The sequence below is a fragment of the Zingiber officinale genome, chromosome 1A (assembly GCF_018446385.1).
Source record: "Zingiber officinale cultivar Zhangliang chromosome 1A, Zo_v1.1, whole genome shotgun sequence".
NCBI lineage: Eukaryota > Viridiplantae > Streptophyta > Magnoliopsida > Zingiberales > Zingiberaceae > Zingiber > Zingiber officinale.
Window position 1 is genome coordinate 28,903,412 of NC_055987.1, and position 23,999 is coordinate 28,927,410.

The window sequence follows — 23,999 nt, forward strand, 5'->3', positions numbered from 1 at the left end:
CTAGAGAACTCCGATTACACTTATTTTAATTCCAGTGGATTTTTGAAATTATAAGAAGTTCACATATGTTATTCATTATTTATTTTTATTTCTTCAAATGTATTAATATGTTATTAAAAAATAGACTAATGTTATTCATATGTTTTGCATGTCGATAAAAAAAAAAGAAAAAGAGAAATATAATGGAAAAGAAAAATGAAAGAAAAAGTCAAATTGTAAAGAGGGTAAAATAAAAAATGTATTTAACAAAACATGTTCTTTGATAAATATCAAAATAGTGTACGCCTTTTGATAAATTTAAATCTCTACACGAGCGTTTGATAAATTGCCAAAAAAAAAATATAGGGAACAAATATCCTTTGCTTATATGCGAAGAGCACAACGCCACTTTGGTAACAGTATGAGCAAGAAAAGATGATATCGAGGTGTACACAACAATATGACGGGGATTTTTACAATAAATCAAACCCTAAACTGTAGTAAAATGAAAACAAAAATGATGAGGATAAAATCCAAGCTCATTGTACTTTGATGGCCTTTTCTTTGCATAGCATATGCCACTCTTGTAGGACTACTGACTGAAGAGCACGATGTTCAACTTCCTCTGCTGTGAGTTCTGACAATGTCGAAGGTTCTTTTGAATTTTCATCGTCTTCATCTTTCTTTTTGCCTCCTTCCTCTTTCTCCTCTTACTCCTTTTCCTTTGGCAGCTGTGGCGGTGGTCTGGATGCTTTAAACAAGGCTATCTTTTCCATGGAGATTCTTAACCTCTCTGCTGCTGCAATCTTGACCTCTTCTTCAGGCATGTTGTAACGACCCGCCCTCTACTACTAGGCTGTAAGGTCGAATCGCTACAGTTATGCTGTGCTATACTGTGCGGAAAGCTGAGCTAATTAAAATTTTACTAATTATCTGATTAATGTTAATTCGGACACTAACATTCCGGTGTACCTTGGAGTTGTACATATGCTAGGGGAGGTATTTATAACTGGTAACACCCTCCGGATCGATCCACAGACCGATCTCTTGTCGGTACGTCACAAGACCCGGATCGGCGGTTGTCCGATCCGGCTATATCCCGTCCCCGGTGGATCGGTCTCTACCGACCGATCTGGATCGGTCGGTGGCCGATCGCACTGGAAATCGGGGACTCGCTATCTTGGATCGGTCGACCGATCCGTGAAATCGGGGACTCGCTCAGTAGTCTGATCGGTCGGTGGCCGATCCGAGAATCTGATACATATCAGACTGGTGGATTGGTGGTGACCGATCGGTGACAACAGACCTTGATCGGTCGGGAGACCGATCGAGTCTGTTCACCCGGAACTCCGATTTCGACACTTTGGCGTGCCAAAACCCCACCTAACATCTAACTAATGCATCATAAACTATTCTAACCACATGTAATAACATTCTAACGACATAAACTAGTAATCTAACTTAACATATGGCATAGTTTAGAAATTCATGGCAACACACAACTAAAAGTGCCTAGAACATGAAAACCAAAACCAATAAATAAAATGCTAAAGTAAATGCTAAAGAGTCTAATGCTCAATTTGCTACGTCCCCTAAGGATCTTTGATTCCGGTTCCATACACACCCACCATCTTTGCATTGCCCTCCAGCTTCCTCTGCTAGTCCATTTTCCTTTTACCTGTATCTGCAGTATAAGGAAAATAGTATCTGTAAGCCAAAAAGCTTAGTAAGAAACCATCTACCTCACAAAATTATGCATTCGATGCAGTATGCTTTTAAATCATGCTATTTGAAAATATGCACTGAACTTACTAAGACATGATATACTGAAATCATAAGGCATAACATATGAGCATGACATAAGCAACACTGAACTGAATATAGGCTAAACTAACTGAAACTAAATCAGAACTGGAAACAAACTCAACTAGCATAACTGATTTTGAGTTTTGAAATCTAATACATAATAAGTGAAAATACTAACCATCTTTGTTGGGCGAATCAGATTTACTTCTCTTGTAGCAGATCCCTACTAGACCGGGGTTGCAGTCCGAATTTAGCAGGGTTGTCTAGGCTATCTGAACCTAGGGACGATGTGGGATCCGACCCAATGGATATCTAATCCAAAGACGGTGCCACCGAAAATAAAATCGATATCTATAGCTAGCGCTATAATATGTTGTTTCTAGGTTATCTCAACCTAGAGCTGGGTTGTCTGAACCTAGAGGCGATGGGAGCCCACCCATTGGACCGTAGTCCCATACAAACTAAAATAAACCGATTTCTGTTTTAAACGCTTCTAATGCATTTATCGTAGTATTAAAATGCCTAAGTTGCATTTTACGGATCTAGTTATTTTATCGAACACTTAGCGTGCCCCAACTCTCCTCTTTATTAGGAGACCACCTTTAGGCACCCGACAACGTCTACAACCCCAATCAAGAGGGTAGGCGTGTCAGGCCCATCTAAAGGTGCTCAACTAAATCCCTAAATCTGAGAGGAGGGTTAAAACACCCTACATGTCAACAAAATCTGCATATTACTAAACTAATGCATAAAAAATCCAAACGGAGCTATTATACTGCAGGTGAAGGGTTTCTTACCTCTTGATCGTAATTTCTTACGATTCTATTCGCTAGAGTTCCGGTGGAGATGATCCTCTCGACGATCCGATCACGTCTTCGCGTTCCTCTCGCGGAGAAGAACCTCTTCGTGTTGGAGTCGTCACGAAGATGAACCTATGGACCCTTGCCTTGGTGTGCCGTGCGTGAGGAAGAGGAGAAGGAGGGAGAGGCGGCGGTGAGGTTTGGAAGGAAAAGTGGCGTGAGGTGAGGAGGTGCGAACCAATCCTAAAATAAACCAACCTAACTTAAGTTCTTCTATTTATATTGAGTGGGTAACTAGGCCCAATTCTAATATAAATATAATCGATTCTCTTTCTTTCGACGGCTCTGCTGGGTTCACGGTTACTAAACTTATCCAGTAAACCATAGGTCTCGTGTTCGATTCCGCTAAGCTATTTTACTGGTTCTAATTATTTTTCTACATTACTCGGAAAATTCCTAATAATATCTAAAAATTCTAAAAATCATACTATATTTCTAAAAGCAGTTTTGAGAATTTAAGCTTTACAATCCCCTATACCTTATAAAAGTTCGTCCTCAAACTCTGGTACTTCTATCTCATGCTGGCCTCTGTCTCCCAAGTCGCCTCTGCTGCTGTGTGATTTTGCCAGGTGACTTTGACTAATGGTACTTCCTTGTTCGTAATTTCTTTACCGCTCGGCTCTATTATCCGAATAAATCATCATGTGAGATCATCACGGACTGCACTAACCGGGGCTCAATCACCGGTGGCGTCTGGAATATGCTTCTTAAGATGGAGACATGAAATACGTTGTGGACTGACATCTCCCGAGGTAGCTCTAGCTCATATGCTACCTTGCCCACTCTCTTCGTGATAAGGTATGGTCCCACATATCTGGGAGCTAGCTTGTCCTTCTTCCCAAAACGCATGACTCCCTTCATGGGAGCTACTCGAGGAAAACTGTATCCCCAACTGAAAACTCTGGGGTCTGCGTCGTGTATCGGCATAGCTTTTCTGGCGGCTGTATAGCTGCTGTGGTATCCGCCACTAGATCTGTCTCAAGCTCTAGTTCCTTCGTTCACCACTCTCGTACCAACAAATTGGTGATCGCACCTCCGCCCATAGAGTGCCTCATAAGGTGTCATCGCGATAGTGACTCGATAAGCTTGTTGTATGCAAGCTCGATATTTGCACCAACTTCCTCAAGTCTAGGGCACGCCGGGCATATCTTGAGTACCGATTTACTCGCTCGCTTAACCATCATCGCGAGGATGGAAGGTTTGAATTTCAATTTGGTGCCCAATGTCGTGTACACACTCCCGGAAGTGTGATGTGAATCTACTGTCTCTGTGCGAAATGATGGTTCGTGGGACTCCATGGAGTTTGACGATCTCCTGGAGATACAACTGCAGCTTCTCCATGGAGTAGGATATCTTGATAGCTAAAAAGTGGGCTCTGTCGACTATTACCCGGATGGTATCAAAACCATTCGTGGTTCTCGGTAGCCCACTATGAAGTCCATCGAGATATCCTCCCACTTCCATTCGGAATCAGATAGGCTGCAGAACTCCGTGATGTTACGCCTTGACCCTCTGACAGGTGAGGAGATGCTAACATATCTGGCGATGTCTCGCTTCATCCCGGGCCACCAAAAACGTTTCTTCTGGTCTTGATACATTTTGGTGGAGCTCGGATGCATAGGGAGTCTGTGAGCCTCATCTAAAATCTGTCGTAGCTCCTCCCGATCCGGAACACATAGTCTATCACCAAAATACAACACCACTCGGACACTCAATTCTCTATTTTCCGATTCTAGCCCTTGCTTGATTTTTCTCAATTTCGGGATCCCGGTCTGATCAATATCACCAAGCAAGGTAGACTCTAAGGTCGTAGTAGAGAGCTGTCCGACGATAAGTTCGAGACCGAAATCCGCGATCTCCTTATGTAGGGGTGGTGACATGGTGCTAGAGATAATAAGGTAGCGCTGGATTTTCGCTAAGTGCATCTGCTACCCTATTGGCTTTCCCGGGTGGTAGAGGATGTCTATGTCATAATCTTTGACTAGCTCAGCCACTGTGTCGCGTATTCGGATCCTACGGTGAAGAAGTACTTGGACTGATGATCTATATACACCTGTGACCGAGCTCCATACAAGTAATGTCTCCAATTTTGAGAGCGAACACTACTGCTGCTCAAGATCATGAGTAGGGTAGTTCTTCTCATAATCCTTGAGTTGGCAGGCATAGGCGATTACCTTGTCATCTTGCATCGACCGCCTCCTAATCCCAATTTAGGCGCCACTATATATATCGTCGATTTTTAAGGTTTAATAGGTGCACTAGTCAATCTCCTCTTGAGTTATTTGAAATTTCTCATCCTCATCCACCGAAATTTCTTGTTCTTTACGGTGAGAGGTGGAGAGGCTATCCCGAGAAGTCCTCTACAAACTTTCTGTAATATCCTGCTAATCCCAGAAAGCTCCCGATCTCGTTGGCGTTCCTAGGTCTCCTCCAGTTACTTACCGCTTCTATCTTGCTGGGATCTACCATAATACTATCCTTTGAGATTACGTGACCTGTGAAGGACACCTGATTTAGCCAAAACTCACATTTCGTGAACTTGGCGTATAGCTGGGTCTGAATACTAGTTTCCGGTGCTCGAGTGTTCTTCCCGAGTTCCTGAGTAGATAAGAATGTCATCGATAAACACAATAACAAACTTATCTAAATACTCCCTGAATCTCTGTTCACGAGATCCATGAATGTAGGAGCATTTGTCACGCTAAAGGCATGACTACGAACTCGTAATGTCCGTATCTGGTCCTGAATGCCGTCTTCGGTATATCACCCTCCTTGACTCGACTTGGTGATATCCTGATCCGAGGTCAATTTTGAGAACACCGCTGCTCCCTTTAATTGGTCGAACAGTCATCTGGAAGAGGATACCGTTCTTGATCGTGACCCGATTCAGTGCTCGTAGTCTATACAGTAGCATGCTTCCATCCTTCTTCTTCACGAATAGCACAGGCTCCCCATGGTGAGTGACTGGGCGTATGAAGCCCTGTCAAGTAGCTCCTGTGGCCTCGTGAAGTTCCTTGATTCTGGAGCCATGCGGTGGGCGCTGGAAATAGGATTGGTCTGCCGGAAGAGCTCTATCTCAAATTCAATCTCCCGACTGGTGCTAGGCCCGGTAACTCTTCGGGGAAGACTGCTGGTAGTCACATACAACTCGGACCTCTTGCTGTTGGTCCTCGTCCCGGTTGGTATTGACTACATGTGCTAGGTACCCCGTACATCCCGAATCCATCAACTTTGTGCCTTCATAGCTGAGAGAAATTTTCGGCTTTTCTCTTTAGTTCTCCGATGTACTCAGCTTCGGGTTGGAATCGACTTGGCACTCTGTAAAGCACGTATTTAATCGTAAAGTCCATCAAGGATGAGCGTCGTGAGTCGATCATTTCAGTAGGATCGGATCACAAGAGTTCCCTGCTGCTATAATGGTAGCACCGCTCTGAGCGGCGTGGATGCCATGACCTCTCCCGAAGGTAGTGCCAAAACGACCATCGAGTACCTTTGGGGGTATTTTTAATTTCTCGAGAACACCACGGCTATGAATGGGTTGCCCGAGAATACACTATCTTTGAAAATGCTAATCGACCTGTGACGACTGTCGAGGCATTTGCTACGTCCTCTCCGGTGAGTGAGTAGATCCTCGCGTTCGCCATAGCTGGAGGGGCCATCTGCCCTGGCTGATAAGTGGACCTTCTAGAGCGGCATGGAGCTGGCTGGGCTGCATACTGGATCTGCTGTGGCCGAGGAAGACCGGTCTTGTTTGGGCTATGTGCCCTTCTTGTCCACATTCAAAGCATCCTCGTGTGCTCTTACGACCTAGGTGGAATTTCCCACAAGTGGCACATTTTGGATAACTGGGTCGCTTGCTAGATGGTCCTCCTTTTGAGTCACTCCCGATTTGCGCTTGCTGTTGGAGTTCCCTTTCCAATTAGAGCTGTTGCTGTTTTTGAGTGTGAGAGTTTTCTTGGCCTGGACTCCGAGGAGGCTTGCTCTGGTAATGCTCGTGGTCAAGCCACCGCTCACTAACTCCTCCGTGGTTTGTGGCCTATGTATGCCACCACCACGTTCATGCTATCTCCGGCCTCGGCATCTTGAGCATCAACCCGATTCCTTTTCCGTGTCGACTAGCTCGGCATAGACGAGCCAACTGTTGAATTTCTTCACGGCTTCCTCAATTGAGAGGTTGCCGAAACTCGGTGAACTCGTCATAGTGGCGGTTTGTAACATATGAAAGAACTCCTCAAAGAATTCTTTCTCAAAGTCGGCCATCCATCCGATATTGCTTGTTGATTCTTTCCCACACGCTGTCAGGCGAAGGAGGCACACTTCACCTTCTCGTGTTACGGCCCGTCAAGCTCCATCGTGCTCTCCGATGTTTTGAACTGTGTCCCATGGTTCACTAGCGCTGAAGTTCTCGGCTTGACTATCGCCACCGATCGGATAGGCTTCCTTTCTTGGCTCAACTGCTGGGACTGGGGCTATTGGTGCTGTAGGCTGGTGGTGGAACCTCTAAGACTTCTGGAGTCGTCAGATTTCTGCTGATTAGCCTTTAAGGTGGCTATTTCACATTCTTCTCAACTAGTTCTTTACATCGAGCCACTAATCTTTGTAAGGTCGGAGGAGGCAGCTTCGCCTCTTCTGGGCTCGAGCTAGTGCCCTTCTCATTGGGCGTCCTCGTGCCATTTCTAAAGACATAGAGAACATAGGTATAACTAACACTATCACGGTTATCTAACTATCGATATCATGTTTAAACTATCACATACTAACAAGCGGTAGGTATATAAACATGAACTGTAATAATAAACAAGGAGCATAAATAAAGTAGAGGTGTTCTTACTTGGAAGCCGCAGTACAATGCTGATGTGTGTGTAGGAAGTATGGAACACTGCTCTGATACCACTCTGTAACGACCCGCCTTCTACTGCTAGGCTGTAGGGCGAATCGCTACAGTTATTGCTAAACTATACTGTGCGGAAAGCTGGGCTAATTAAAATTTTACTAATTATCTGATTAATGTTAACTCTGACACTAACATTCCGGGTGTACCTTGGAGTTGTACATATGCTAGGAGGTATTTATAGCGGTAACACCCTCGGATCGATCCACGACCGATCTCATGATACGGTCGTCACAAGACCCGGACGGTCGGTTGTCCGATCCCGAAGCTACATCGCTGCTGGATCGGTCTCCCGACCGATCCGAGTATCTCTGAATCGGCCGGTGGCCGATCCGCACTTGAAATCGGGGACTCATGTCTTGGATCGGTCGGTGACCGATCCAGTACTGAAATCGAGGACTCGCTCTTGTATTATCGGATCGGTCGGTGGCCGATCGATCTGATAGCATCTTATCTATTTTGGATCGGTCGTCCAAAGATCATTGAGCCAGATACGATCGGTCGGGAGACCGATCAGAGTCTGATTTCACCCGGGGAACTCTGATTTCAGCACTTTGGCATGCCAAAACCCGACCTAACATCTAACTAATGCATCATAAACTATTCTAACCACATGTAATAACATTCTAACGACATAAACTAGTAATCTAACTTAACATATGGCATAGTTTAGAAATTCATGGCAACACACAACTAAAAGTGCCTAGAACATGAAAACCAAAACCAATAAATAAAATGCTAAAGTAAATGCTAAAGAGTCTAATGCTCAATTTGCTACGTCCCCTAAGGACCTTTGATTCCGGTTCCATACACACCCACCATCTTTGCATTGCCCTCCAGCTTCCTCTGCTAGTCCATTTTCCTTTTACCTGTATCTGCAGTATAAGGAAAATAGTATCTATAAGCCAAAAAGCTTAGTAAGAAACCATCTACCTCACAAAATCATGCATTCGATGCAGTATGCTTTTAAATCATGCTATTTGAAAATATGCACTGAACTTACTAAGACATGGTATACTGAAATCATAAGGCATAACATATGAGCATGGCATAAGCACTGAATCATGGCAAAGCAACCAAATGAACACTGAACTGAATATAGGCTAAACTAACTGAAACTAAATCTGTAACTGGAAACAAACTCAACTAGCATAACTGATTTTGAGTTTTGAAATGTAATACATAATAAGTGAAAATACTAACCATGCTGTTGGGCCCGGCAACTTTACTTACTGTGCGCGCATCCCTACTAGACCCGGGGTTGCAAGTCCCGAATTTAGCAGGATTGTCTAGGCTATCTGAACCTAGGGACGACTGTGGGAGTCCAACCCAATGGATATCTAATCCAGTACAGTGCCACTGAAAATAAAATACTGATATCTATAGCTAACTGCTATAACATGTTGTTTCTAGGTTATCTGAACCTAGAGCTAGGTTGTCTGAACCTAGAGGCGACTGTGGGAGCCCACCCATTGGACCGTAGTCCCATACAGCTAAAATAAACTGATTTACTATTTTAAACGTTTCTAATGCATTTAACTGTAGTATTAAAATGCCTAAGTTGCATTTTTACGGATCTAGTTATTTTATCGAACACTTAGCGTGCCCCAACTCTCCTCTTTATTAGGGAGACCACCTTTAGGCACCCGACAACGTCTACAACCCCAACTGAAGAGGGTAGGCGTGTCCGGCCCATCTAAAGGTGCTCAACTAAATCCCTAAATCTGAGAGGAGGGTTAAAACACCCTACATGTCAACAAAATCTGCATATTACTAAACTAATGCATAGAAAATCCAAACGGAACTATTATACTGCAGGTGAAGGGTTTCTTACCTCTTGATCGTAATTTCTTACGATTCTATTCGCTAGAGTTCCGGTGGAGATGATCCTCTCGACGATCCGATCACGTCTTCGCGTTCCTCTCGCGGAGAAGAACCTCTTTCGTGTTGGAGTCGTCGCCGGAAGATGAACCTATGGACCCTTGTCTTGGGCAGCGTGAGAGAAGAGGGAGAGGAGAGGGAGGCGGTGAGGTTTTGGAAGGAAAAAGTGGCGTGAGGTGAGGAGGTGCCGAACCAATCCTAAAATAAACCAACCCAACTTAAGTTCTTCTATTTATATTGAGTGGGTAACTAGGCCCAATTCTAATATAAATATAACTGATTCCTCTTTCTTTCAGCACGGCCCTGCTGGGTTCACCGGTTACTAAACTTATCCGTAAACCATAGATCTCGGGTTCGATTCCCGCCTAAGCTATTTTACGGTTCTAATTATTTTTGCTACTTCCGCTACTCGGAAAATTCCGGAATAATATCTAAAAATTCCAGAAAAATCATACTATATTTCTAAAATAGTTTTGAGAATTTTCAGACTTTACACATGTACTCCACGCCCCCATCAGTGATGTCATCTAACCAGCCTTGTAGATCTGATCCTATTTCCTTTGTGATGGATGCATCGGATGCGTGGATAACAAACTTACACATCATCGTTGTCGTCTCATCTCCCAGATCCACATTTCTACTCACCTCACTGGCACCAAAGATCATCATACCCACAAACCCACCATACCAAGTTTTCGCCGCATAGCACAGCTGTGGAGAAGATTGATGGTGTAAGAACTAAGAAGTCAGGCACATAAAGTACATAATCTAGTCAGCACTTCTGAAAGCATTACCAAATGCTTGATGGTTAAAAATGGCGCAAGTTTTGAATGTTAGGTTACAAAATACAGCCAACTGTTTTTTTTTTGTTCCACGTTTGTAATAAATATGCGAGATTGGCTATGGTTTGAGATTCCGAAGATTAGTAAAACAACAGAGACAAATTGTTATAAACATGGGAGTCCTCAGACTGAAAGTGGGGGGTTACTTAAGAATTTTGAATAATTTAATTAAAGATACAGTGTAAAATAAAATATTATAAAAATGTTACCATGATATAAGCATGTTCTAAGAACTTCAGAATCAAAAACTAGATGAATAACTTTCAGCTGAAGGAGAATTAAAAGAAGTCAGAAAATTTGACAAAAATAAACAAGCAATGCTGATAATCTTTGGCAAGAAAGAATCACCTAAATCATGGTAAAAAAAGATTCAGTTGCTGAGGTAATGACCACATGTTTCTTCAGAGGGTAACTTGCACACATCATTCCCAAAAGGTTTTGGCATTGAGCTTGATACCATCAAATATGTCAAAATTGTGCTCTACTCAGTGGTCTGGTGACTCTGGCTGGGTTACTAGCTAACTTATGCAATATGACATTTCTTCCACGTAACATTATCTGATCCTGTCCGAAAGTCGAGGAGACAGAAAGCTGGGGATATGGCACTCACGCTAATTTCCTGTGGACTCCGCGCGGACCTGCACCATAGACTACGTCAGTGCCGAGCCAGGAAAAGGGTCCCCGACGTTGGCCCTCCGACGCTCAAGTCAGTCACCGGCGATGAAGTGGAAAGCGGAGCAATAAGAAAACTACTGTAGCACAAACAGTGAATATCACATACCTCCGCCTATACTTAGACCCCCTCTTTATATAGAGCTCCGGTAGCGCACGTGCATGCTTCCCGAGGCGAGCACACTTCTCAAAGCTTCTCCTGAAAAGAATTGTCAGGAAAGTGTTCCCGACACATCACTTTAACAGGACGAGCATATCTCTGAAGTGACAATGGAAGCTTCCACAGTACGATCTTCTGGCGACCCATGCCCAGTGTCGACGGCACCAACTCTCAAAAGAATATCACTAGATATCATCAGAAGTGTACTGCTAGGCCGAGCGGGTTGGCCGCTCGACTGGTATTCTGCCGCCCTGGTGCCCCGTTTGGCCGGCCAGAACCTCGCTGTTCCTCCGTGTGTGTCTGCTCGACCGAAGGTCTACTGTGTTATTGCCGAAGCCTGTTGTCGGGCCGAGAGGGGTAGACGCTCGGCCGAAGCCTGTTGCCAGGCCAAGCGGAATAGCCGCTCGGCTCGGTCTCTGCACATTGTCTTGAGCGTCGGTTGTTTGGTTGCTCCCCGTGTCGGAGGCGACGACGGGTCGGATCCTTTTCCCCGGCCGGGACATACTTCGCCCGACCGACCGATGCTATCACTTTGACCGTCTTGACTTTGACCTCCACCGTGACAGCGGGGTGAGACCCTTCATCATCACCGTATCATTATCCAAATGACATCTCTTCATCAATATTTAAATCAGGTATAAATTAAATAGATTAGAAAAAAATAAGTATCCCTATTTTCTCCTTTACTCACGCACTGATATGCTCCTTCATCCATGCTAATGCCAAAGCCAGAGCAATGCTCATTCACGAGAGCTAGAGTCTCAGACAGGTCATTATTGCCATGACTTCTTTAAATCTCAAACACCTCCAGCCAATTGGTCTGCCAAGGTTTTAATGGTCCGTATGTTGCCAAAATCTCCATCAATCTCTCTCTTCTCAGCACCTCCAAACTCATCATAAATCCATGTATTTCATTCTCCCATGAAGCCCATGCATGAGAGAGTGAACGAAAGGCTCTCCAGTTAATGTGATTCTTCCAAGTCACTCAAATAATTTAGAGACATGATTTTGATTTGCTAAGTGTTAATGTCAAACTTGATTGGCTAACCACTTATCCCAAAAGCTCAAGTTGTTAGAATAAATGGTTAGCCAATTAACTTTGACACAATATCGGAGGAGCAAGAAGTCAGGTTCAAATCCTACTTAAAAGTAAAAAATATTAATTAATTCATGTGTTGAGAGGTCGTGGTCAATGAAGTTAAGTACATCACCCACACATGAAAAGAGAGTATCACCCATGCGTAAAGGGGGAGTATTAACAACAAATTATCTAAAATTGGTTCTTTCCTAACAGCTCAAGCTTTTGACATAAATGATTTAGTCAATCAACTTTATAACTTTATGAGCTAATATTAAGAAACGAGGTACTTAACAATACATGAAACAAGGATTGTTAGTGCAATGAGACTGATAGGAGAACTCAAAAAATTTGTTAGGCAAAATTAAAAGATTTGGGTACTCTGGCTATAAACAATGGCCTTATGGTAAAAATGATTCTGTTGTTGGCACAAAATAATTGAACCATTATGGTTTTTGTATTTGTGGCTCTGGTATTGACAACACGTGCAGAACAATAGGTCAATAGGAAGAATAATCTAAATCAAGGCAGCAAATTTAGATAGTATTTGACTTACTTGAAAACCTGCCACTGTGCGAATGAAGTGGGAGCAGACTTGATGGAAAGGCTTAGACGAAAGTGATTTGAGTCCACTGAGAAAGGGGGAAGCCTCATACTGCTGTGCAGCAGTAGCTTTGAAACCACTTCCTTCATACGTGTACGCTCCTGTATACTCCAATATAGCTGGTAAACTTGGCCACAGGCGGAAATATTCGACAGGTGAACATTTATGGGGCAGAAGAAGCTCAGTTAGTGGAATCTTGTAAGGCAGACACCTTAAAATCACTGGCTCCCCAAGTTCTGGTTTCAAATACTGCTTCTGTCTGATAATCTGAGAATCCTCTTCTGCATAGTTTCCATCGTAATCTCCCGAAACGCCACTTCCATAAAAAGGGTAATATAAAACTTGAACCCAAAGCGCACATCTCTCGAAGTGTGACACACCTGCAGTCACACTGCTAAGGACTGGGTCCTGCAATTAATATTATTCAAGCCATGCCACAAAGTTAGTACAGTTATACCGTGCGCTAAAAACAATAACTCGCTTCACATTCATGCTAACTTGTAAATAACTCCTATCAATCAAATTAAGTGTTGGGGACTATTAATGAAGAGGCTGAACCTGTTCAAAACTGTGTGAACTCACATAATATACACCCTTGTATGATAATGAAAAATAATGACCCACGTATATCTGATTGTGTAAATTAAACCATTCATTCTTTGAGATCTAGTCATCAAGTTATTGTGGTTCCTCTTTTTTTTTTATAGCTCTTCGCAATTCATACTAATGAGTAAACCATCTCTTCTCATGCAATTGTATTTATCTAACATCAATAAATAATACTTGAAGGTTAGAAAAACTAGTGCAGAATGCAAGCTAATGTCCCTCAGACCTCAAGGCACGGCAAAGCACATGGAACAGTTGAAATAAGAAATCCAACATGTTATATTATTAATGGTTATCCATAGAAATACCACAAATTTGGAAAAAGGAAGTTCTCTCTAACAGTCTTTTCATTATTAATCTTGCCTTTTTTACAATGAAAAAAATCAAAATCATGTGTTACAAGATACATCATATAATAAATTACCAGTTGAATATCAAATAGTGCAAAACTTCCATACAGATTACTGAACGTGCATAAGAAATTATACTAAATCAAATAATGATTAATAATCCAATTGATGATGGCAAGAAAAACATGAAGTTATAAAGCAATAGTAAGTTCAAAATGTGAAAAGGCATGATCTAGTGCGGATCGGGGATTCTCCAACAAAGAACCAGAAGCAAAAAAAGAACACTTTTCACCTTTCTTTTTCTCATGGGTTAACAATAAGATATTGGGAAGGACCTACTACCATTCGAACTCACCAACATCCTTGTAGCCATTTGAAAGGATACAAGTTACTAACAGAGGTTACATTCTTGGATAATCCCAAGGTTCTAAAATTCGCTAGGCGTTAGTCGGGCACAATCTAGCGCCTAGGCCGCTTAGACAGGGACTAGGCGCCACTAAGCGGATTCCACGATATCAATATAAATTCATAATAAATCACATTCTATAACTCTAACACAATAACATCAAATTTAAAATGAGTATAAAATTACACAACTAATAAAATATCATAAATTTATTCTACTTCTCCATAATTTTTAACAATTTGCTCTTCATCGGATACAAACTCAATATTATTATTGTGATCCTCTTATTCTTCGGATGCAAAATCATCATAGCGAAGTTCTCTCACTCTAGAGCTTCTTCGGGGTTGTTTGATAAAATGATGTTTGTAAAGGATAATACTTTGGTCAACCTTCAATTCAATCGCATCCAAGTCCCTAGGAAAGATCAGACAACAAATTTTTCTTCAAATCGATTTCTCAGGCCTTTTAACTCTCTGATTTCTCAGAAATGTCGGCTTCCTCATTCGCTCTAATTTCTCCGGCTCTGGTTACTCAGTACGATGAAGATGAAGTTTGGTACTAACTGCTAGGGCAAGCCAACAAATCGATTTCCTTGTTGGACTAAAATTTAGGACTTATAAAAAAAAGTTACATTTCAGTTTTTTTTTAATTGGGCTTTAAATTTAAAACCTCAAACTAAAAAAAGATCATGAAAACTGACAATTCGATCAATTAGTCAGTGCCTAGGCCGCTTAACCCCTCCTAGGCGCCAAGGCTACCTAGGCTGGTTGATTAGCATATTTTCGGTGCGGTCGGTTGGCGCCTAACACCTAGGCGGCTCTTAGGCGGCCGCCTAAGTCAATTTTTAGAACACTGGATAATCCAAACATTTGTCATTTTTCTAGCCATTCAAATCTACATAATACATATACGTTAGGCAAAAATATATGTATTCCCAAATTCACCGACATATTTAAAGAGGGAAATCTTATAACTTCCTACAAATAAAAATGATCAGGCTAGTCTGATCAAGCACTGCCAATCAATTTGCCAATTTTGGAATATGATATGAAATGAGAAATATAAATGCAGGTGACTCCCGTATAATGAAATAATGAACTAGTACATCTATAAGTTTAAACACCTTGTTTAACCATAATTCTCTTTTCCTAATCTCAAAAGTCAGCTAGATTTTGTTTTAAGTTTTACATGTTTGATATTAATCAAAAACTACAAGCATCAAAGTTTGAAGCATGGCCAAAACTCACAATTCTGGCCAGCAACACCAATGAAAATCAGATCGTCATGCTTTTTAGCACCATTCAGGAAATAAAGATCTCAAATGATGTTATCCAAGTACTTTCTTCACTGAAGATGACTTTGCTGTTATTGGCATCTGTGTAATAGCTCATAGTTTATGTAGAATGAAGTTGGATGAGGTCACACAAAATCCCAAGGAATTCAAGAGATGTTCCAGAGCATCAATTCCTGTTAAATGTCTCAACAAATCACAAAAACTATAGTCCAATACCTTGCCAAATGCAGACAAGATGCTTATGTATCCCACTCAAAAAACCATCTCAACTGTAATTCTATGGATAGCACCAGTCAGATAATCAATTAAGCCACTCATACTTGGTCCTAATCAACTACCCCATCCACAAAACTAACAGGAAATTGTATGCTCCTACCCTTGTACTAATCAACTAAGTCACAAAAACTTAAAACTTGATGCACGAATACTAAAGCATGTAAGAACCAAAATAAATACATTATATAAGGAACTGAATTAGGTATCCATGAATTTCCTAATCCCAACATTAGCATTTATTTTTCTAGCCGATCAAAATTAAACTCTCAATATATCAGTCTAGTAGATAGACATATGCCTGATGCACTACAAAGATAGCAATAGAGACACTGTACCCCTTACACTTAATGTTATTTCTCACATGAGGGTGAAGTTAACAATGATTCATAAGATAAAACACAAAACCAAGTAAAACTTAATTTAGGACAAAAATCAGTCATCTCCACTATAGCTTTATCAATTCACTCCAGCCGTTAAGGGATCTGTAGCCATAAACTTAAGGGAGAAAATGGCCAATTTTTAATATTAAGCAACTCAGATATTGTTTCTCTTTCACTGAGACCTTTGACTTGACAAATGTAGGAAGACTGTCAAACAATTGGTAATCACAGCTCGAAGCAAATCTAGGGTTATCTGTTAGATGTCAAACAAAAGAGGATTGTTTCTTTACATATAATGATCACCAAAGACATGAATAGAAAATGAGGTGTGGATAGTATTCACGTGCAATTATGAACAGATAGCACCACAATCATTATGTTCTATGTGTCTAGCTGTTGTAAACACACATCAATTATTAGGAACAAAAGAAAATTGAAAAAAAAACACATAAAAACTTAATTAACAGGTAATAAAAGCTAACTTGCAAGAATTAGATGAGTCCTGCGACCTGTGAGACCAGATTTCTTAGCTGTCGAACTGCCTGAAGTGATCCATCCATAAAGTGCAATGCTCCAGTTAGCCCAACCCGGATATCTACCTTATTAAGCTCTAGTTCAGTCAAGTTTAAGATCTGCAGTCACTGCATTGATTAGAATGGTTGATTTTCTGTACAGTTGACTAAGTAATTTACCTATAAGAGATGAAACTAAATTAAGACCATAGTTATTTATGATTATTTAACAGTAGATTTTCTATGAAATGAACTTCGATGTTGAAATCACTTTTCATCTGCTTTAAGGCTAGTTTTTTCTTTAATCTCTCAGTATTTTTGTATTTTCTAATTGCAAAATTATTTAGACATATATGTATAAAAGAAAATGATCTGAACCTTAGAAATGTGAACACAACATCACTGGGCTTTCATAAATGCAATACCACCTTCAAGTGCAGGGTGATCCTCCCATCCATTGGATCTGCAATGTGATATGCTTCGACATAACAAGGATCACTACTACCAGTCAGAGCTAAGGCTTTTGGAGGTACTTTATGCTTTGTAGAGTCAATTCCTTTGGTTAACAAGAGGTTCAACTCACTGGGATCAGGTCTCCAAAGCTCTTGAATGGCCTTATGAACCAAGCCCTCCAATTTTCTATCTTGTGCTGCCGATGTCTCAAAAAACTGAACCGTGAGCTTATGGTGGCTAAAAGGATAATCACCAGTAGTCTCACTTAGATCTACCCATCTGGAAATTATTATTTGTCAGGTTATTCTTTAAATCATCATATAGGTAATAAGTGCAGGTGTTGATACATATAGCAACCAAGAGTAAGGTGAGCTAGAGTCCAGGAACTACAACTAAGTAAAAATGATCAACTTATGAATGAGACAAGAAAAAGTGCAATAGTTCATGCCCTACTAAAGTGTTATTGAATGTAATGATGTAGCATAGTTGATTAGGTCATTTCACTTGCAAGAATATCAATGAGTTGGGTACAGCAAGTCAGTCTTGCATAAAGCACAGAAGAATAATTTCTATTAATTGTGAAATAGATTCAAATTCACCTTTGCCTAACACAAGCCTATTTTAGTATAGACCAGACTTACTATAAGATTGATCAACAAGTCAGTAGGTCACAATTAATATGATAGTGCTGACAATTTTCATCTGAGAAGAATTATTGCATGAAGCTGGATAGTAAAATTTAACAAAGTCATTAATTTGCAAAATTTTGATTATTTTCAGATTATAAACACAGGGAAACTAAGAAAGTAGTGAGTGAAAGAAGCTAAAAAAGTAGTGAGTGAAGCAAAAAATGAAACTTTTGAACGGTTATATACAAAATTGGATACAAAAGAAGGGGAAAAAGACATCTATAGAATAGCTAAAGTGAGAGAAAGAAAAACAAGAGATCTTAGCCAAATTAAATGTATTAAAGATGAATGTAATAGGGTATTAGTAAGCGATGGAGAAATAAAAGAGCGGTGGAAGAGGTATTTTCATCAACTTTTTAATGAAGGTTTAGGAGACCAACTTAACTTAGGTAATTTAATTAGGTCAAATGAGCATCGAAATTTTAATTTTTATCGTAGAATTCAAACTTCAGAAGTAAAACAAGCTTTAAATGAGATGCACAGTGGAAAAGCCGTTGGACCAGATGATATTCCGATAGAGGTATGGAAGTACTTAGTGAAACAAGGTATTGAATGACTTACAAAATTATTTAACATGATATTAAAAAAAATATCTGATCAATAGAGGGTAAGTACTCTAGTTCCCTTATATAAGAATAAGAAAGACGTACAAAATTGTATAAACTATATGGGTATTAAACTAATGAGTTATACCATAAAACTTTGGGAAAGAGTGATAGGAAAAAGATTAAGGAATGAGACCACAGCGATCAAAAATCAATTTGGGTTCATGCTTGGAAGGTCAACAACAGAAGTTATACATCTTCTTAGACAATTAATTGAAAAATATCGGAGCAAAAACAAGATCTACACATGGTATTCATTGACTTAGAAAAGGCGTATGATAGAGTCAAGAGAAATTATATGGAAAATTTTAAAGAGAGGTTTTAGCGTAACATATATTGAGCTAATTAAGGATATGTATGAGGATGTAACGACTAGAGTAAAGACTTGGTGGAGTAATGAAGCATTTCCAATAAAGATAGGGTTACATCAAGGATCAACTCTAAGTCCCTATCTTTTACATTAATTATGGATGAACTCACTGCACATATTCAAGACACAGTAGTGGTGCATGTTGTTTGAGATGATATTATTTTGGTAGATGAGACACGTGAAGGAGTAAATGCTAAGCTAGAATCTTGGAGGAAACACTAGAAGGGAAAGGTTTTAAGCTTAGTAGATTAAAGACGGAATATATGGAATTTAAGTTTATGATATTAGAAGTAATGAAACAATTGTTAAGATAGGAGACGAGTTCCGGAACCAAGAGATTTAAATATTTAGGATCATTTTACAAAATGATGGAGGATTGAGAGAAATGTCTTCATAGAATACAAGCGGGATGGGTGAAATGGAGGGGAGTGTTGAGTGTAAAGTACCTCTTAAACTTAAAGGTAAGTTCTATATGATTAGACATGTTATATGGAGTGAATGTTGATATTCGAAACACGCGATGAGAGTTGCAGAGATGAGGATGTTAAGGTGGATATGTGGACATACGATGATGGACAAAATAAGAAATGAGAGCATTAGAGAGAAAGTAGGAGTTGCATCTATTGAGGAAAAACTCAGAGAGACACGTTTAAGATGGTACGGACATGTACTTAGACGACCAATAAATGCTCCAGTTAGGCGATGTGAAACTATGATAAACATGCATATAAAACGAGGAAGAGGAAGACCAAAAAAGACTTGGTTAGCAACAATAAAACAAGATAAAATTTATTTAAATATAGATGATGATATAATAGGAGATAGAGCTCAATGGCGTAAAATGATTCATACAGCCGACCCCACCTAGTGGGAAAAGGCTTGGTTGTTGTATAAACACAGGGAAATGATTATTATCAGAACTAAAGAGCATTACTAGTGGCAAGTTTGGATACGTGTTACAGTGAGATAACTGCATCTCAACTTTTTCCCATCACAATTATGGTTTTTATTGACTACAAGCTAAATATAGCCACACAAATAACAGTATACAAAAAAGCACATTAACACTCCATAAAGCACAGTTACAATGTACATGTGCTTTTGATAGAGATCCCTATGCTACCTTACAGATACACAGAGAGAGAGAAAATAAATAAATAAAGAAGGATGCTGCTATAGACTGTTATGTCTAATTTCTCGCTCATACGAAGAACACTCGAGGGAAAAAAATTACACACCATATTTTTTTTATCTATCTACTTGACAACTGATCAACACCACCAAAGAAAGCCATATGATAACCAAATAGAAACACTCGCTTTTTGGCGGCAAAAGAACAGTTAGTAGATGACCACTGTTGCTACAGCGCAAATAGAGTAATTGTTCATGTCAACGACCATAAAACATACAAGAAAATGCAGGAATAGCACAGTGAGTTAACTCAGAAGTACTCAATTTATTTTGGATACAATTTTATTGAATAACTGGTCTATTTCTAAATTTAAACATATACGCAAATAATATCAAACTATAGTTAGATAATTGCACAAACATTTAAATATGTTAACTGATAAAACACCTCCTTGTTGAAGTGGTCAAAACTATGAGAAAAGGACTAACCTACTTTCTGGTCGAGTGGAAACAAACTTTAATATCTGCAATATATAGCGGGTTTGATGCTTGTTCACAGAGTCAGCTAAGGTGCTACCTTTAAAATCTTCAAGTTCTTTGATCAACAGCTGACCTGCTCTGGGATTCCTTACACCTAAACGTTGTGTGCAAATAAGGACAGCTTGTACATCTTGAAGCCTGTTTGATGTAGTTGCAGAAGAATCAGAGCTGAACAGTACATTGTGTATATTGGATATGATTATGTTTAACGGATCTTCTGGGTCATCAACTAGAAGTGGATCAAGACCCTCCATATCAAAATGTTCGGCAATGGCCCAGATCAATCGTGCAGATATTCTTGGTGTATGCACCTTTTAAAGAAAATAATTCCAATTAATAAGAAGAATAAGTTGCAAGGAAAACTAGCATATTGTCAAAATCAAAAGTTCAAAGTGTGCAAGAGAAAGGGATGAATGAGGAGATAAACTATGTTGAATAGCTATTTCCCTATTAGAATTGATGTACTATTGAGTACTCAGTACTCAATGTAGGAGGTTAAAAAATGTTAGGTGAAAAGGAGGATAAAAAATGTTAGGTTGTTTCACCAAGGAACTAACTATGATTTCACATTTTTCTAAAAGCATCCATAATGCTATAATCTCATCCTGAAAGGCAAATAAACCAGCGCGCAGAAGGTGCAGGAAGGTATCTCACATTAGATTTGTTTTGATCATAGTAGTTTAATCAAATAATGCGATAACTAGGCTAAGAGAGAGACATGGACAGAAGTTTGCAGGTTTGAAGGCTCTTTTCATTACAACATCGTACTGAGAAAAATAAACTTGAAGGTAGTTGCGAAAAAAAAAAACTTAGCCAATTACCCTAATAAATTTTCATTCTTTTCAGTAAATTCCCAAATTTTGACACATTGACAATGCATTAAACTTTCCTCCCAACCATATACCCATCCATTAAGGTTGTCAAATAAAGTTGCAGGGAAATGAGTACTAGCTACTAACCTCTCGAAGATCCTTAATGAGTTGTAGTTGCAAGTTGCGTAATCTAGTCTCATATAAAATCTGCTCCTGGGAAGCACCATCCTTGATCCTTTTCACACCACCTCTTATGTCATAAATGCGGCATAACCTCACAAGTAATTTCAGGTAACAGTCTATGGCATAAGTCCGTCCATCACAATCCCATAAAACACATGGCCTACTCACTTCCACAACTTCCAAGGCTGACTGTCCAATTCAGTGCACCATAACCAGTTCCATAGGCTAAAGCACCTATAACTCTACCCTCAGTTCCAGAATTCTTCTGCTCTGGAAGTGGAAGAGATAACTGAAAACAGCTTTCCACAAGTGAAGCAACTAATTCCTCTCTAAACAGGCTTTTACTTGTCACGCTGTTCAAATCATCCTTTATCCGTGCATCCTCAAAAAGTGAAGTAATGTCTGTTCCTGGGAGAGGCTTTTGTCCCCTTCGAACACTTTCTTTTGCAAAAAGATCAACACAAAGTGCTGTACGGCAAATGCATGCCAGAGCATGCATTCAATCTGACTCTGCCCTCAAGTTTCTTACCATAAAAAGCAGCCTCTTAAATAGTGAAACCTGAAATCAAAAGGAACGACAGAAAAATGAGACCTACATACCCTCCAATTTCAGCTGAAATCCAGAATTAAGAAAACCTATCCCCATCAATTGAACCATCAGAGAACATAAATTGCAATTTGACCAACAATATTCAGCTATTTTTGGAACATGGCCATATGAATTTAAGAGTGTTCGTTTTCTTCAATTGAACATAAGTGAACAATATTAGCACAGCACCTTGTGCTCTCATGTTATAGTCTTTATCAGAAACACCATATGTTCCCAAACACTGACCCAAGACATGGAACTAACATGGAGATATCAAAGAATGGGGTCAGTGTTATTGTGTAGACTATATAATTTCAAATAGGTTCTAGACAGAGTATATAATTTGAAATAGGTTCCATATCCAAAGCAAGGGAAAGAGGTAATTTAGTTGTGTCTCCTTACCTAACAATATGTTAGACACCGCAAAAGATAAAGAATTGGCGAGACTGCATTAGGTAGCTAGATTAACTCCAGTTGTTATTTCAATTCATAATTGCTGTCTAGATTTCATGTCTGGTTCTCTGAAAAGTAATCATTTCTGGTGAAGGTATTTGATTCATTAATTTCACTCTGCACAGATTAATCCACCTCCCGAAATAGATAAATAGGCACAGGTGAGCAGAGAATAAAGTAGATACCTGCATGCTAAGATCAATTAAATGAAGATTTGTAACAACAGCTCTCACAATGCTTTCTCTAGCTGAAGAGAATTCCTGCCTATCCCAAAGAGTGAGAATAGCAATGATGGAAGCTGAAGCCCATTCCGGCTTACCTCCTGGGACATCAGCCAGGGAGAGCATATTGATCCCCACTTCAAAGATCAGCGGTGGATCCAACGAGCTCAAGAACGGCAACAGATGAGAGACTACATCTGAAACACCGATGTGTTTCTCAGCGCTCGACGTAGGATCTACAGTGCTAGCAGAATTCCCACTGTTGCTACTCCCACCTGGTCTGGAGTGTTTCCGCAAAACCTCAGCAGAACCAGACGCCACGGCCTTGGCAGCATAGACGAGCGTAAATACGCTGGCGCGAAAACTTTCGACGGGAAGGGCCAGTGAGCGCGTCATGAGGGCGTTGCGCTTCTTCCAGACAAGATCAATGGCAGCAACGACCCAGTTGGAGCGGATGGCGAGAGAGTTCTCGCCGTCGATGAGTTTGTCCCCTGCGAGGCGACTCATGCGCTTGGTCTCAAACTCCTGGAACAGGCGGCCAATGGCCTCGAAGGCTGCGCGGGAGACGGCATCGGAGCGGTCAAGCGTGCCCTCGGCGATGCGGACCCACCAGGCGGAGGCGCGGTCGAGGAGACCTGGGGAAGTGTGGCAAAGCAGGACGACGTCGTCGCGAGCGAGGATGCAACCGAGGGTCTCGGTGGCGGCGAGGCGTAGGGTGTCGCTGGCGGAGTCGAAGCAGGCGGCGATCTCGCGGTGGGCGTCGGCGACGAGGCGCGGAAGACGGTGGGAGGGGAGGGCGGAGAGAATGGACACAGCGGCCGAGGCGACTTCGGGATCGGGGAAGTCGAGATCGGAACGGACGGCGGAGCAGACGGTGTCCCAAAGGTCGGGGGTGAGGCGGGTGGAGCGAATGAGGTCAAAGGCGAGCTTCTTAGAGACCGCGGAGGCCGGGGAAGCGAGGATCTCCTCGCAGGTGGACCGAGCGACCGCGGAGACATCCCGCCCCGCCGCAGACTGCTGCAGCGCCTGCAGGAGCGCCCCCGACTGACGCAGCGCGTCGTTGGACCGCAGGTCCGCTTGGATTTGGGCGATCAAGATGTCCATCTCGGCCTCAATTCCTCAATTAGTCCAGAAGAAGAAGACGACGCAGCCTCAAGATCTGTCACATCTCGATAAACCAGTCATGGCCCAAGGCCAATCTTACTTAATGGGCCTTCGATACTCACGGTGACGTCGCTTTTTCTTATTTCTCGTGCCATACTCTCCTAGGTTGTAATTGGTGCAGAATGACCTGTCACTCGCACGCAAACACACGCGACTCATATGCCGAGCATTTGCGCAAATCACGATTCCAAA

At 41.1% G+C, this 23,999-nt stretch overlaps 1 pseudogene; it reads right to left on the minus strand.

The window, feature by feature from the left end:
• Positions 1 to 342: 342 nt before the first annotated feature.
• Positions 343 to 23,785, minus strand: LOC122022109 (annotated as a pseudogene).
• Positions 23,786 to 23,999: the final 214 nt, after the last annotated feature.